This window comes from Dermacentor silvarum, chromosome 3 (assembly GCF_013339745.2).
Source record: "Dermacentor silvarum isolate Dsil-2018 chromosome 3, BIME_Dsil_1.4, whole genome shotgun sequence".
Lineage (NCBI taxonomy): Eukaryota > Metazoa > Arthropoda > Arachnida > Ixodida > Ixodidae > Dermacentor > Dermacentor silvarum.
Genome location: NC_051156.1, coordinates 91,172,013 through 91,186,091, shown reverse-complemented (window position 1 = coordinate 91,186,091; position 14,079 = coordinate 91,172,013). Strand labels below are relative to the sequence as shown.

General features: G+C 44.6%; 1 long non-coding RNA gene across 1 annotated transcript; it reads right to left on the bottom strand.

Moving 5' to 3' along the window:
* Positions 1-4,816: 4,816 nt before the first annotated feature.
* LOC125944510 (uncharacterized) lies at positions 4,817-8,219 on the bottom strand. The gene is made up of 2 exons (XR_007466247.1): positions 8,100-8,219; positions 4,817-5,067 (listed from the first exon to the last, which is right to left on the bottom strand). It is a non-coding gene; the product is annotated as an uncharacterized LOC125944510 (long non-coding RNA).
* Positions 8,220-14,079: the final 5,860 nt, after the last annotated feature.

Here is a 14,079-nt window from a genome sequence, read left to right as displayed (position 1 = left end):
CGAGAAATAGTAACCGACCGAGGTACACAATTCACCTCGCAGCTCATAAAAGAGTTAAGCCGTCTGCTGTCCTTTAAACAGCTACCAACCACGCCTTACCATCCAATGGCGAATGGTCTAGTGGAGCGCTTTAACGGAACGTTAAAGCAAATGATCCGGAACATGTGCCAAGAAAGCCTGAAAGTTTGGGACCGATACTTAGCCCCACTTTTATTTGCCTACAGGGAAGTCCAGCAGGCAAGCTTGGGTTTCTCGCCATTTGATATGCTATATGGAGGCTACGTACGAGGACTGATGGCAATCGTCAAGGAGCTATGGTCGGGAAGCCAACTGCATGACGAGACAAAAACAACGTACGGCTACGTTGTGGAGCTGCAAGAACGGTTACGCCGAACGTGCGAACTTGCCCATGAGGCACTTCGAAGGTTGAAGGTGACCCAGAAACAATATTATGACAGGAAGGCGAAGGTTCGACACCTTGCCGTGGGAGACAAAGTGTTACTTCTGCTCCCATCCGACAACAACAAACTAATACTGACCTGGAAGGGACCATTTGCTATTATTGACAAGAGAAGCAATATCGACTTCGTCGTAGACTTAGGCACACGAGAAGGTACCTTCCACATCAATCTCCTTAAAAAGTACGAGGAGCGGGAGGCATTGCCGCCGGCAAGACATCAAGCTGCTGCAGCGGTCAACACTCGCGAAGGTGTTGAAAATAGCGACCCTCCATTTCTTGTACTCAAGCAGAAAGAAACGTACGAGAACGTAAAGATTGCCACGCACTTACCAGTAGAGCAAGGCGATCAAGCAAAAGATACGATGCGTGCACTCCAAGACATATTGTCGGATGTTCCTGGCAAGACGCATCTTGTAGAATGCCAACTAAGACTGACCAAGGAAGCTACTACCCAGGGAGGCGCGCTACTCCACCATAGAACAGGAAGGCCTCGCCCTTGTATGGGCGATCCAAAAATTCCACGTGTTCCTCTACGGAAAGCGTTTCGTTTTGCGAACGGACGACGAACCACTTTCCTACATTAATTACGCTAAGCATGTCAATAACAGAGTGCTCCGCTGGAGTTTGCTTGTCATGGAGTATGACTTCACTGTCGAGTATATCAAAGGCAGTGATAACATTGGCGCCGAATACCTCAGCAGAGTCTCGTAGTCCCTAAAAAAATTACACCGACTATTGCGTATGTATGTGTTGATGTTACTTTTTTTGTGTATCGTGTGCGTGTGCTTTAGAAATGTATGAACAGTGCGAACAGTCTGTGTACTTTCAAGTGGGTGCGATAAGTGCTAGGGAAACCAGTTCTCCTTCTGCAAGCCCACTCCTCAGAGCAAAGTTGGTTAAAGATGAACAACTTTCTTGGGTGAGGGGTAGTGTGGTGAAACGACGACGACGACGACATTGACTAGATGTGCGGCGCGTCGCGGAAACAAGAGAGAGCACGAGTTGGCGCGGCGGAGAAAAAAAAAAAGAAGAGGTAGAAGGCACGAGCGCAGCAGAGGCGGGTTGGAGACGGCGTTCGAAGAGCCAGGGTTCGAGAGGGTTGCTCGGGTGAACCGCTGGGCAACCCCCTGACCAGTTGCGCTCCTGCGGACGTTGGTGACCTGTGCGGCGACTACCTGCCCGCGAGACTGTTCCCGGCTAGTACTGTTCCTGGTCGTCCGATCTCATGCCGTTCCTCAACGTTCGAGCCGCCACCACCACTAACCCAGCATCGCGGCAAGTCGACCCACTACGGTCTCCTTCTACTGAAGACGACGAGGACGTGAGCAAGAACCTTGTAGCGTAGGGACGTAGCATGCATGTGTTACATGTACTTTAGTCACTGTTTGATGTGTGCCTCGTTCTGTTTGTATAGTATTTTACAATATAGTATTATATGTTATCTTCAAACTTAAACGTCTACGGCTCCATCCTTCACCGCACCGCACGTCAACAAACGTGACGGTCCGCAATCATCATCTCACTACAATGATAGAGTAAGGTAAGAGAGCATCCTGATAAGATACCGGTACTTATAGAATTTGTTGAAAGGTCCGGCAATACTATGCCCGCTGGAGTTCTCCGTTGTCTTGCCGAGCTTCATAGCTCGGATGGTGCTCTGGAAACCGCAGCTGCTCGCATAGCTGGTGTTTCAGGCGTCGCTTGTTTTCTCGTTCCACCTTGACAAAAGCACAAGATGTTGTCACCGCGGTTGTTGGAGACGTCACGAGTTGAGTTATCCTTCGCTGGCGACAGGTGCTTTCGGTGGCGGCTTAGAAGCTTTGCTTCTTTTCTTGTTACGATATTGTTTTTATTCGCCTTCTCGTCGTATAATTCAGCCTTAGGATTAGCAGCGAAGGACTGCCTTACAACAAAAGTGTATTGCTATTACGAATTAATCACGTCGAAATAAATGAACACCGAATTAAAACTTTATTAGCCTGAAAATGCTTCGATAATACTAAGTTAAACAAGTTCATACATCTGCTGCTATGAGGTGCACTATAACTGGTATTTTTAGATGAACCAAAATAATGTTCAACTTACTAGTGCACACATGACTATAAGGTGCCATATTCTGTACTTTAGCACCACTTTTCTTATACCTTCTGTGTTACTTGCGTACCAAAGCATATATAAAATACTGCCGATTGCCTTAAGACCGCCAATTTCAGTAAAATGGCTTATTGCGAACAAGGAAATAATTTCTGAAGAAAACGTCATCGATGTCTTGCATTAGCCGTTTTAGTTCGACAATATATACAGCCAAAAGTATAACTTGCTATAATATCGTGCGAATATCAAGAGCACGACTTCTCTAAATAGAACAGAAAAAAGTTTCCTCACCCATGAAATCCAGTATATTATCTGAGCAGTTTATTTCCTTCTTTATTTGTCCTTGATTCAAACATAATCTTCGAACGATGCTCAGGCACTCAAAAAATGCATGCTCAAAAATATTGTGAGAACATATTTTCCCAACGAAATGTCTACCGCACTGCTGACCTCTCATAGCGTCATTAGATAGTTTTAGTATTGCACGATGGCGATACGTACAAGCACGCGAGCGCTTTGCGCAACGTGGCATCTCGCGTCATGACAAGGAACCGGCTGCGCCATTTTGAAGAAAAAGAAAGTGACTCGCCATACCGGCCTTTTGAAAATGGATTTCCAGCGAAGCTGTTGAAAACCACCACTATACAACACTCCTTATTCGCTGTAAGCTTTGCAGTATGCTTCATTTCTTTATAGTAAAGGTAGTGACAAGCACTTGGTGGTCGCTGTGGTACACCGCGATGTGTACCGCGATCACTTTCGGTACATTCGTGGCCAAAACCAAATCCAAACACGATATGTACCGCGTGGTTGGTTGATTGGGATCGTTGGAGCATGCGAGTCCAAGGTTGTCCTTGACAAACAAGAACCAGTCCTTGTCGGGTTTCGCTATGTCAACAATAAAGTCGCCGACGGTAACCACTGATGTGTGTCGTTCTTGTCTCAACCATGCAAAGTGCTTTCGAAAGAAGTTCTCCATGTCTGTTTTGGATGTTCCAGGGCTTTTCTGGACTGTGGAGATTAGCATTCCGTCACTGGTCTTCACACCACATACATCAGCTCAGTCTGTGGCATTGGCCTCTGGCTAGAGAATTTGGGACCGTAAGTATATAAAGGCAAATGTTTCATTGCATAAATGGCTACACCGCCGGCTCATTCATCACACCGCTTTGCACGAGTGACCCCAGTGTATCCTGTGACTTCAATGCGTTCGTCCGACCAGGTTTCGAAGTCATAGCTATGCGTTGCCTAGCCATATGGGTGCTGCAACAACAATGAAATCAGTTGCTAGGGTGGTTCTTTAATATACGAAAGGTTAGTGACGTCAATCCCCCCGTCGCAAGCTGCCGTCGCCGCGGCAGCTTGCGCACAGAAATATTTACCGGGAAACGTATGCGGGTCCGCCATCTGCTTCGCATTGTTACCAGGAGCGCCTTATCATGAAATATGTGGTTTGGATGCTTATTTTCTGCTTGCTCTTTATTGAAAAGAATGCTGTGCTGTATGATGTACGCGTTATACCAAAGAAGGTATGCACGTTTAGGTTCAATCGCACAAGGCTTTTTTTTCCCGTGTGGACGACGCCGCGAAAAATCCCGACCAACCATAGGCCAACCGCTGCGGCGAAAAAAAGAAAAGTGCGCGTTGTGTACAGTCGAGCCAAGCCAATCCAAACCTGCTAGTCGGATCCCTAGTCTGACTACACCAAAGTAACCGCCATTTTGCGAAAACAACGAGTCTCGCGCTGACCCGAACAAACGAGATCAGCGAGAGCAGCATGCGTGGCCCTCCACGTGTACGCGCGCAAGAATCGGAGGCGTGCGTACGTGGCGGCCACGTACCGTTCGTGTTGCATTCTGCACATGCGCACTGTTCAGAGAGTGTACTCTTGCGCTGTCTTACACTGTCTATTATTGCTTCGGGGCACTAGATGCCACAAATCAGTCAATCGATCTGCTCCGCAGTCCATGGAGGTGAAGAATGTGTTTATTTCGGTGCATCTTTATTACAAGGCATCCTACCTGTATGTGCTCTCATTCCGCAGTGCTCATAGATTTCATTATAATCTTTCTGATACGGTAAAATGCACATACAGTTCAGCATACAGCTGGGACTACATGACAGGAGGCCGCGTGGAGAAGGAATGTAATTTTCGGTGCTGTTTACCAGTATGCTTATGTATAAGTGAATTTACAAACGTATATATGCAACCAACAGCTGCTCAATTTTCACTAAGGCTCAGACTTGACGCAGACCAAATGGTTCTCACACCGGATGACGACCTCTGTTTAATTATACCTGATAATCTTTCAGGCAATAGTAGTGAGACGGCGTCACCGGATTCAGCGCCGGCCCGTCAATCCACGCCGCCTACTAAGTCGACGGCCTTGCGCTCTTCCCACGGTTCTTCCTAGAACATACCCCGTTGCGAATGACCTCACAGACCGCTTCCAGCGCTTGAGACCATGATGACCTTCTTCTGTAAGGCACTGACCATTAAAGCAGTAGCCATGCTGGAATAGAAGACGAAAAAGTAGTCAATAAATTTGTGAACGGTACGGGTAGTACCGATTGCACGATTATTCTAGGTTCTTCATTGTAACACTACGACGACCAGCATAACAAAAATATAATTCTTTAGCTGACAATGTTTCCTAGTTAAGAGATTCTTTCCATCCGCGCATGAATAGATTGAGCCGTCGACTACGCTGCGGTATACCGACAAAAAGTTCTCACAAAGAAAGCAGAAACGTAAAGGCGAGTTTAAATTGCAGTATAGTATTTCATATATTGCAATTGTATTAGTGTCTGATCGCGCAGGATAATGCATATTCCTTGACCAAGCCTCCCGTACACGTTTTCAGATACGTCCGCATGTAATGAAAGCTTTCAAGGAAGCTGCAAGCGAAAGTATCCTTTTAGGCTTCGGTATGCGTTTTAACGTCAAGTATCAGCTTAATTGTTTTTAGCCTTAACACGATATGGCACAAACGAATGTGTCATTTTTTGTGGCGAAAAAATAATGTCGGTTAGGTCAAAAGGTTTTAAGGGATGCCAGATTGGGTGTCACAAAAGAAAGTGTCATATGTGACAGAAAAAAAGTGTAGGAGGAGGTGAGTAACCATTCTAGCGATAATTTGTTTCATTTTAGAGCTTAGTAAACGTAAATGCGAATGCCGCTCCCATCTGCGTTGTCACCAGAATCGGTGGGTCGTGAACGCTGATTGAAGAGAAACTATTACAATCGAATGAAGGAATCCATGCATAATATAGGCCCTATTCATTTCGTTCAATCAACCCATTTACTTCATTCCCTTTCGCTTTAGTACCTTAAAGACCCGACTGTGGAGGTATTACATGAGTATCGAGAAAGTTCCGTAGACCTTTTGCTTGTGTACCGGGTACGCGTCCACTGAACCGCAGAGAAATGGTCGATGGTCGAGAATGCGCCGAATTGGAAATCTTCAAGGGGCAATTTGGCTGCTACAACACGTCATGGGTACTTGGCCTGCGGTGGACGTAACTCACTTATACGAACCAGGAACTCAGGCGGGTGTTATTAACACCCGCCTATGGTATTGTCCATGGTATTGGTAAATGTTTAGAATAAAATGCATAAAATCGAATGTGCTTTTCGAAGTCAGCTATCAGTTATCGTTTCCGCATACGTTGAAGCAGCAGTGTTATCAATTGTGCAATTTGTACGTGAGCAGTAGGAAGTAGACTGCCATAAATCTTGAAATTCTAATTTCTTGCACATGACGCTTTACCAAAATATCGTTCTTTGTACAAGTCAATAATTGAGAAGGCGGTGATGAAAGTTTCCATTTTTGCCTTAGCGGCTCATGCATTCGTCATTGGTGCACGATAAGCTATTCATTCCATTTCTTTACTTGCCCTTCGCTTGTTCCGTACTTTGCGGACTACAGTATATACAAAGCGAACTAACCAATAATGACAAAGTCTTTCCGGGCACTCAAAGTCCTCGTGCATGCTGACAAGTGTAGATTCTTGTTTTTGAGTCTCAAAAATACAATGCAGCCGCGGCAGCTAATGGAATGCAGGGGCGCTATAACGTGAAGCTATCACAATCTTTTTCTTTTTCGCTTCAAGCATTAGTGTTCGACATTTGTTTCAAAATTTTCATGCCCCGCGCACTTATCTGTCATGCAACGTCAAAAGTCCCCATCTCAAAATCATGTGTACACACTGATTGTGCGTAATATTGCACCCCCCACCTCTTCACACACACAAAAGAAAAAAATTATCTCCAATTCTACGTTTTTTCATCATTAGGTCTTTGCTATAGGGCACATTTTTTGAGCCGCACCCGCCTCGCCTGTGTGTCACACCAATTCAATAAAACTGGGAGAACCCACCACGTTAAATTGGTTCTGCGTACTATACACAAATTATTATGTCGAAAAAAAAAACTGAAAGGTCCCAGAAATAGTCGTAGACTGCCCTCTTCCTAAAGGAATAGATTGTAGCAGCAAGACAAAGCAGCAAACCAATGCTCTTCGATATGAAGTACATCTCCGTAGCCCAGACCTCAAGTTTTCTTGAAGGAGCCACATACTGAAGGAACGCAAACGCGGCTGGTAGAGACGGTCAGCTGTTTGCGCAGCGACTGCAGTCATGCAGTTTTTGAACGACATAGATGCGGAATTGGCGCTCTCGATGGCTGTCGGAACTATACTATGGCAAGCGGTATTGTTTACAAAAGGGCTCCAGACTTGCTGTGCAGCAAATGTTGCCGACCTTTTTTTTTGGAAGGTTGCCCTTAAGCATATAACTTATTAAATAAATGCAATATGGCGCCACACGTATACGAACAAGTTTGCTTCGTGCATAAAGTCAAGCAAGAGCTGGTAGAACCGCACATGCATCCAATATTGCAAGTCAGGAGCGCGGTCCGGACAATGACCTGTTGCTCCTACGTGCGGCATATGCGCTTGCTGTAGCCACAGGCACTACGTACCACAGCAAGTGTTTATTACTACTAATGTAACCAGTTACTGCCGAGAAGCGCTGTCAAACACAGTGCTTCTCGGCAGTAACTGACGGAGGCTGGTAATTGTCCAGAGTGCCTGACATTCTGCACTCGGGCTGTACGCAGTATAAGATCTCCACCGCGTACCACCCGCAGACAAACGTGTTCTCTACTGCCCTTATCAATATGAGGTGGCAACATTAGCATCTGCACATCACCACTTTTTCTAGCTTCCTATTCTGTACTCCTGCTTTCTTATTTAAAACCCTCATGATCCCCATTACCCGTGTTTATTGCATACGGTGGTAATCATTCAATTGGCTTACGTTGCCTGAATACCTTGAAAAGTGCCTGCAATGCTTTTGAAATATGACCAAGAGTTTGCGCACACTGGCTGATCTGAGCTTGGTGAACTTGATTATCTTAGAAAGCACAATTTATTAATGAACGCATGCTTCTAGTATGCAGCACATATCCGAATTGGTTAGATAGTTCGTTCTGTTTCCTTGATACAAATTTTTACCAATTCGTAATTTGAAGTAGCGACCTTACCATGCATGGTGTTCCATCTTGCTCATTAAGAAGGACCAAGTGGTGATGTTCGGTAGCTGGAGGCATGTAGCATGGAAATGCGCAAGCAGTCACCTGACATGCAGATAGAGAGGATACCTTTACAGATTTACCTGCACAAGAAGCCGTAATCGGTGTCCGGCTAGATCGGTAATTAGTAAGGCCAGACGAGTGGAGTGACAAGGGGTCTGGATTTACGGAAAAATGAATGCTTTTTGAGATGTTAAGAATTCACTATTAAAACGTGTAAAGTAAGCATTAATACCATGCCTATATCTTCTTTTGTGCTTGAAAACTTTATTTTTAAACCCAGCAATCCCGACAGATGGACAGATGATGAAACGGGAATGCAGCGGAGAAAATTTCTATGCATTTTGCTTAAATATTTTTTCCGGAACGTGTACTCAGGTAAATTGAAGGCATTCTTCGAGAATGTAGAAAAATTGGCGTTTGATTACAATTAATACTCTGCATGGGTTAGTGAAGGCTCACTGAAATGCTTTACGCGTTGGAGTAGTGTACTGAAATTGTCTCATTTTTTTGACAGCATTTGCCACTGAGCGTTTCGCGTTACCTCCTATGAAATCATAACAATCTGTTGCTTTAGTTGTGCATCAAATAATGCCCTCTATAGCAGAAGCAGTCACTTCAAAGTTTTCACAAGCTTATACGCAATTGTTCTCCTTTTTGTACAGCCAGCGAGCCGAGGAAGCCGCTTCGAGTCAAGGTCTCGGAACCGCGTCCGCGGCGAGTGCCCAGACCCACAAAAATACGCCGGACTCAAATCTTATTGATTTGATAATAAAGTTTAAGTTCTTCTTCTTCTCCTTTTTGTTGTTAAAAACTAATGTCAAAAGTAAAGATAACTTTATTCTAGACTGCCCTTATAGTACTAAGATTACAACTTAGATAAAGATGACATTAGATAAAATATGTGGCTGGACACTTAACAATTCTTTACAAATTAACTGCTCAAAAACTACATCTGTTCTTTTTCGCTCTAAATCCCCGCTTTATGAGCCCATTTATTCTTATAATCTCATGTTGAATAATAATAAAATTGAATTTTCTTCTACGGCAAAATCTCTAGGTGTAATGTTTCACGAATATGTGAAATGGGATCACCATACGTAACTTTTACAAAACAAACTTTGCAAGGTCTTGGGCGTACTGAGAAAATGTCAGCTTATATTGTCAGTTCCTCAAAAGCTTTCGATATTTACGGCACTCTTGTCAACACATCTACGTTATTGTAACTTAATTTGGGGTAACGGAACACAGCAATCCATAAATAATTTTGTTATCCTACAAAAAAAGGCCCTACGTTCTGTTGCAAACCTACCATATAATGCACACACTTTAGAACTATTTGTTAAATATATAGTAATTAAATTGAACGTGCTATATGAATACACTTTATTACTTTCCTTTAGATGTGATATTGTGAAAACTCGCGATTATATACACAGTGTAGCTAACTTACAACTAAATCCTTCTTCGCACCAAAACAGACACTCGGAACAATGGTATGTGCCACGGTTGCGCACAAACTATGGCTTTCAAACATTAGGTTATTGCTTGCCGAAGACATTAAATAAATTCAAGATTTCTTATGAAAATGTTCGCGCACTCTGTAACACTTCTGTTTTAAGCATGCTGCGTTAAATAGGTTGATAGTTAAATTTCACTTTTTGTAAATATGTTTTCTGTGGATATCATGTGTGTTCTCATTTGACACCGATGTTGAAAAGTACTTTTCATTCACTGGCCATGCTGCCATAGTGAACCGGGGACGTGGGGCTAGTCAAGCTGTTTTTAATGCAGCTTTTTTTCCCTCGTCCGAATCACTTACGTGAAACTCCATGTATGTGGTAAATAAATGAACTTGAACTTGAACTTCTTTGTAATATAACAATTTCTTCCCACACCAACTTAGACTTCATTTGTAACAATATAGAGGTCTTGAGATCGCGGCCGCGGCGCCGCATTTCGATGGAGGCGAAATGCAAAAACACCCGTGTGCTTGCGTTGTAGTACACGTTAAAGAACGCTAGGTGGTCACAATTATGCCGGAGCCCTCCACTACGGCGTGCCTCATAATCAGAACTGGTTTTGTCACGTTAAACCCCAGAAAGAAGAAGATGGAGGTCGTGAGGTCCTACAAAAAGCAGTGAAAAAAATTACAGCTACTATTTCTGAGCAATACTGTGTAACTGCAGACGCGGCAATCACCAAGTCCCATATAAAGGAACCGCGAAAATAGTCACAAGTGATTACCAATATATGGCTCCGAAATCTACTAAGAAGGGTGCATTCCAGCGCCACGCGAGAAGAGACGCGCAGCGGATACCGTCCACAGACACGACACAGTGCCACCCCGACCACAGCGTATAAAGCATGAAATTCCGTAAAGGTCTAAATCAACAGCACTTGCGTCTCAAAGATCTAGTTGACGTTTGGCGACGAATGCTACCAGCAACTCGGTTACGCAAAAGCAAGTGCTATCTTGGAGGGAAAAGTCTGTGCTTGCAAACGGGGAGAAAATAGTTGCTATATAAAGGCAGAAAGAATAAAAGTATTGACGCCCTTTTGACAGCTAGTGCCATCAAATTCAAGATCGCCGCCAAGCAGAGCCTCCTCCATACCATTGTCGGCAACCATAAGCCCTGACCTGACACCTGCCCAGCGCCAATATCTCTTAGACGTATTGAACAAAGACCGCTCCTGGTTCGATGTCAATTCGCTCGTCCTCAGTACGACTACCGCCGCTACTCACCACATGCAGACTGACGATTCCCGCATTGTTCAGCGGCGCCCATATTGCGTGTCTCTTACAGAGCGCAGAACCATGGAGGAAAATGCATCAGACATGCTACGAAGAAATATCATACGTCCTCCCTGGAGTCCCTGGTCCTGCCCAGTTGTTCTAGTCCAGAAGAGTGACAGTTCAGTGAGTTTTTGCGTTGACAACCGTGCGCTGATTTAATAAGTATTGATGCGCTGGAAGGTGCATGTTTGTTGTGGTCGATGTATTTAAATTGATTTTGTCGTTTCATTGCGTAATTCCGTAGATGACAGAGCCGGTGACTGGCGCGCCTGCAGCGGTTGTTTAAGTGGCTATACGCATATCTTGACTTAATATGTGTGTCCTGTCCTGCTTTCAGCCATGTCGGGCGAGCACGTATTTCCGTGAAAGCCAAGATTGTGAGATAACTCGTGAAAAACCACCGCTGCGGTAAAACCGATTTCACTCGTACCAGCGTTGATGCAAGAGCGAGGGGAGCATTTACGCTGACATATTCTACATGAAGCAAAGCCAGTCCTAGGCTGTGGCAAGTATGGGTAGTGTCAAAGGATGCCGATTTCTCTGCAACTGAACAGCGGCGCCATCTATAACCAAGCGGCGTGTTTCTCAGAGACGATGCGCGTTTTGCAGCAGCACTGAAAGGTGGCGCCACCATTCCGCTCTAGTGACATCTCGATGTGCCTGTATATGATGTGTGACAATCAGCTACGCCTTCATTCCTCGATATCGAGAACGAATCTCAAGAAGACAGCCGAAACAACGCCTGCACTTTTCTGTCGAGGTGAAATAAAGCGTCAACAACACCATTAACTTGCCGCGATGGGGACAGACAGTTTAGAAACATCCACCCGATTGGACTGAAGCGGGCAGGTCAGGTTGCACCATTTCATGCGATGACGTAATTTTGCTTTGCATGCGTGCAACGGAAGTCTGCGGTACACGCCAACAACAACCACTGCTGCTGAAAAATATTCCACTCAGCGCAAATTTGAAACCAACGTTAAGCGGATCTTTCATGAAGCGGTAAAATGAATGCTATTAGACTGTTCATATATTCTGCAACGCGCTTTGCAGCATAATGGTTGTGTGCCTGCCCGGAAAATCAGCAAGACCTAAAGATATCCACCACGCAGCCCACATGACGCGCGCGAACGAGGATTTCACTATCGCTACGATCGGTAGGTTTTTCAAGACCGTCCCATCTTACTCGGTCAAACGCCGACGGAGCAGACGCGCCGAACCCCTGAATAGAAGGCACCGAAGGCATCGCTTGTTATAAAGGCATTTTGAAACTGAAGGCGCTCACAACATTTACGTACAGTCAACAACAAAAGTTTACGGACCATGGGATCCTAGGAAACGTTCCATTTTCGAGCAGCCTGTCACAGTAGCCAGTAAAACTGAATACGACAATGCTGTTAGCATATTCTAGTCGAGGCCCGAAATGAAAATACCAGCAAGGTGTGAGGCGGCGGATAATTAACCTTTTTTCAAATTTCATGGTGCATAATATTTTGTGGTTGACTGTGCCATTTATTGTTTTACAGTGTAACTCTTTAGGGAACGGAATCAATCTCTCGTACATCTCTAGCGGCGGTATAAATGAACCGACGCCTACATACAACCGTATCGTTATAAGTCTGCTGTCGAGCGTGAAGGCTATCTGGCAAGACAGCAGCAGCAGTGACGGTCAGAAACATCCGGGATCGTTCGCATAGCAAGCTTCGCTTCAAACCGACCAGGTAGATACAGCAAGGACCTGGAACAGCACTCGCCTTGCCCCTTCTTTGTACCTCTCCTCCCCGCCTCTCGTTTTCGGGGCAGTGAAAGGCAAAATGAACGTAAGCAAGAATGAAGTAAAGAGTTTCTGGGCGGCAGTTGACCTTAGCATCTTCTAAGCTTCGTGAATCGGTGTTGGCTGCCCGTTGTTGACTGCCCGCTCTCTGGTAAATTTGCTTTTACTGACTTTCCTGGGTTAAAACGGGAATTAGGGAGAGAAAATTCAGCTTATGACTTGCGATTCTTTTTATTCCGGTTGAAACCGAAAGACACCAACATTATAGAGTTTCATCGTGCACAGTATTCCGGTATAGGCAACGGAGAACCGGGTTACCAGTGTAAGTGGCTGGATTGGTGGCGCAACCTGGTGTTGTAAAGCTCAACTAGATAAACACAGAGCAAACATTGCAGTAACTAGGTCTATTTTTCTTCGCTGCTGGTGTCCATTTCCGGCAGTGGCGTAATCGTGAACACGTTGTCTTTTTTAATGTTTTTTCGACAGGAACACTCGTCGAAAAATACGTACATAAGGCATAAGCGCCACAAGAAGTCACTACCAGCGTCCGGTAATCTGGTGCGCACACCGAAATACCGAATAAGCTTGAATTCTCTAAAATTTGAACTGTACACAGCCAGCTATGTGGTGCGTATTTGTGTTCCAAACGCTCCTCTCTCGTACGTATACTAATGTGAAAAATTTTAGTAACCTACCTTGCCATTAAGAATGTGGCGTTTACACGGCCCCTGATGAGTGCCCCAGGCGTGGATGTCAGGTAGCACGCCTGAAGATGGAATACGCTTTTAATATTTTGCTCTCAACACAAATCGAAAGGTACAAAATCACAGCTTTGCTGATTGCTGAAGCATTATAAATATTAAAGCCGGACCCACATTCAATTGCTACAACTCTGCCTATACGCTTGAAACATACCTCAATACAAGCGGCTTAAAAACGCGTAATATTGAATCAGACAACGTGATTAACCGCAAATAGTGCAAGGAAACGCGTAGTATAGAGAGTTGGATTTAGGACAGAAGTACAAATTCGTCCACTTTGCCACAAATAACAATGAGGACGAAATACTCAAGATATTTGAAGCCATAAAAGCACATGCCGCTGTGGCGTCGCTAGAAGTGGTGCGGTTACGCAGAATCAGTGCCTTGTGAATCAATTTACACTCTAAATAGAACGGTTCTTTATGAAGCAAGTTCCTTACTTACGTTACAGGAAACAATTCTGACTCGCGAGAGGAATTGACACAGGGGGGACAAATTAAAGGAGTTGTTTTCCTGATGACGTATATTTATGGCAATGAGGATGTTTACGGACAATTTGTGTTATAAGTGAATTACATCAAAAACATCGCCATCGGCACC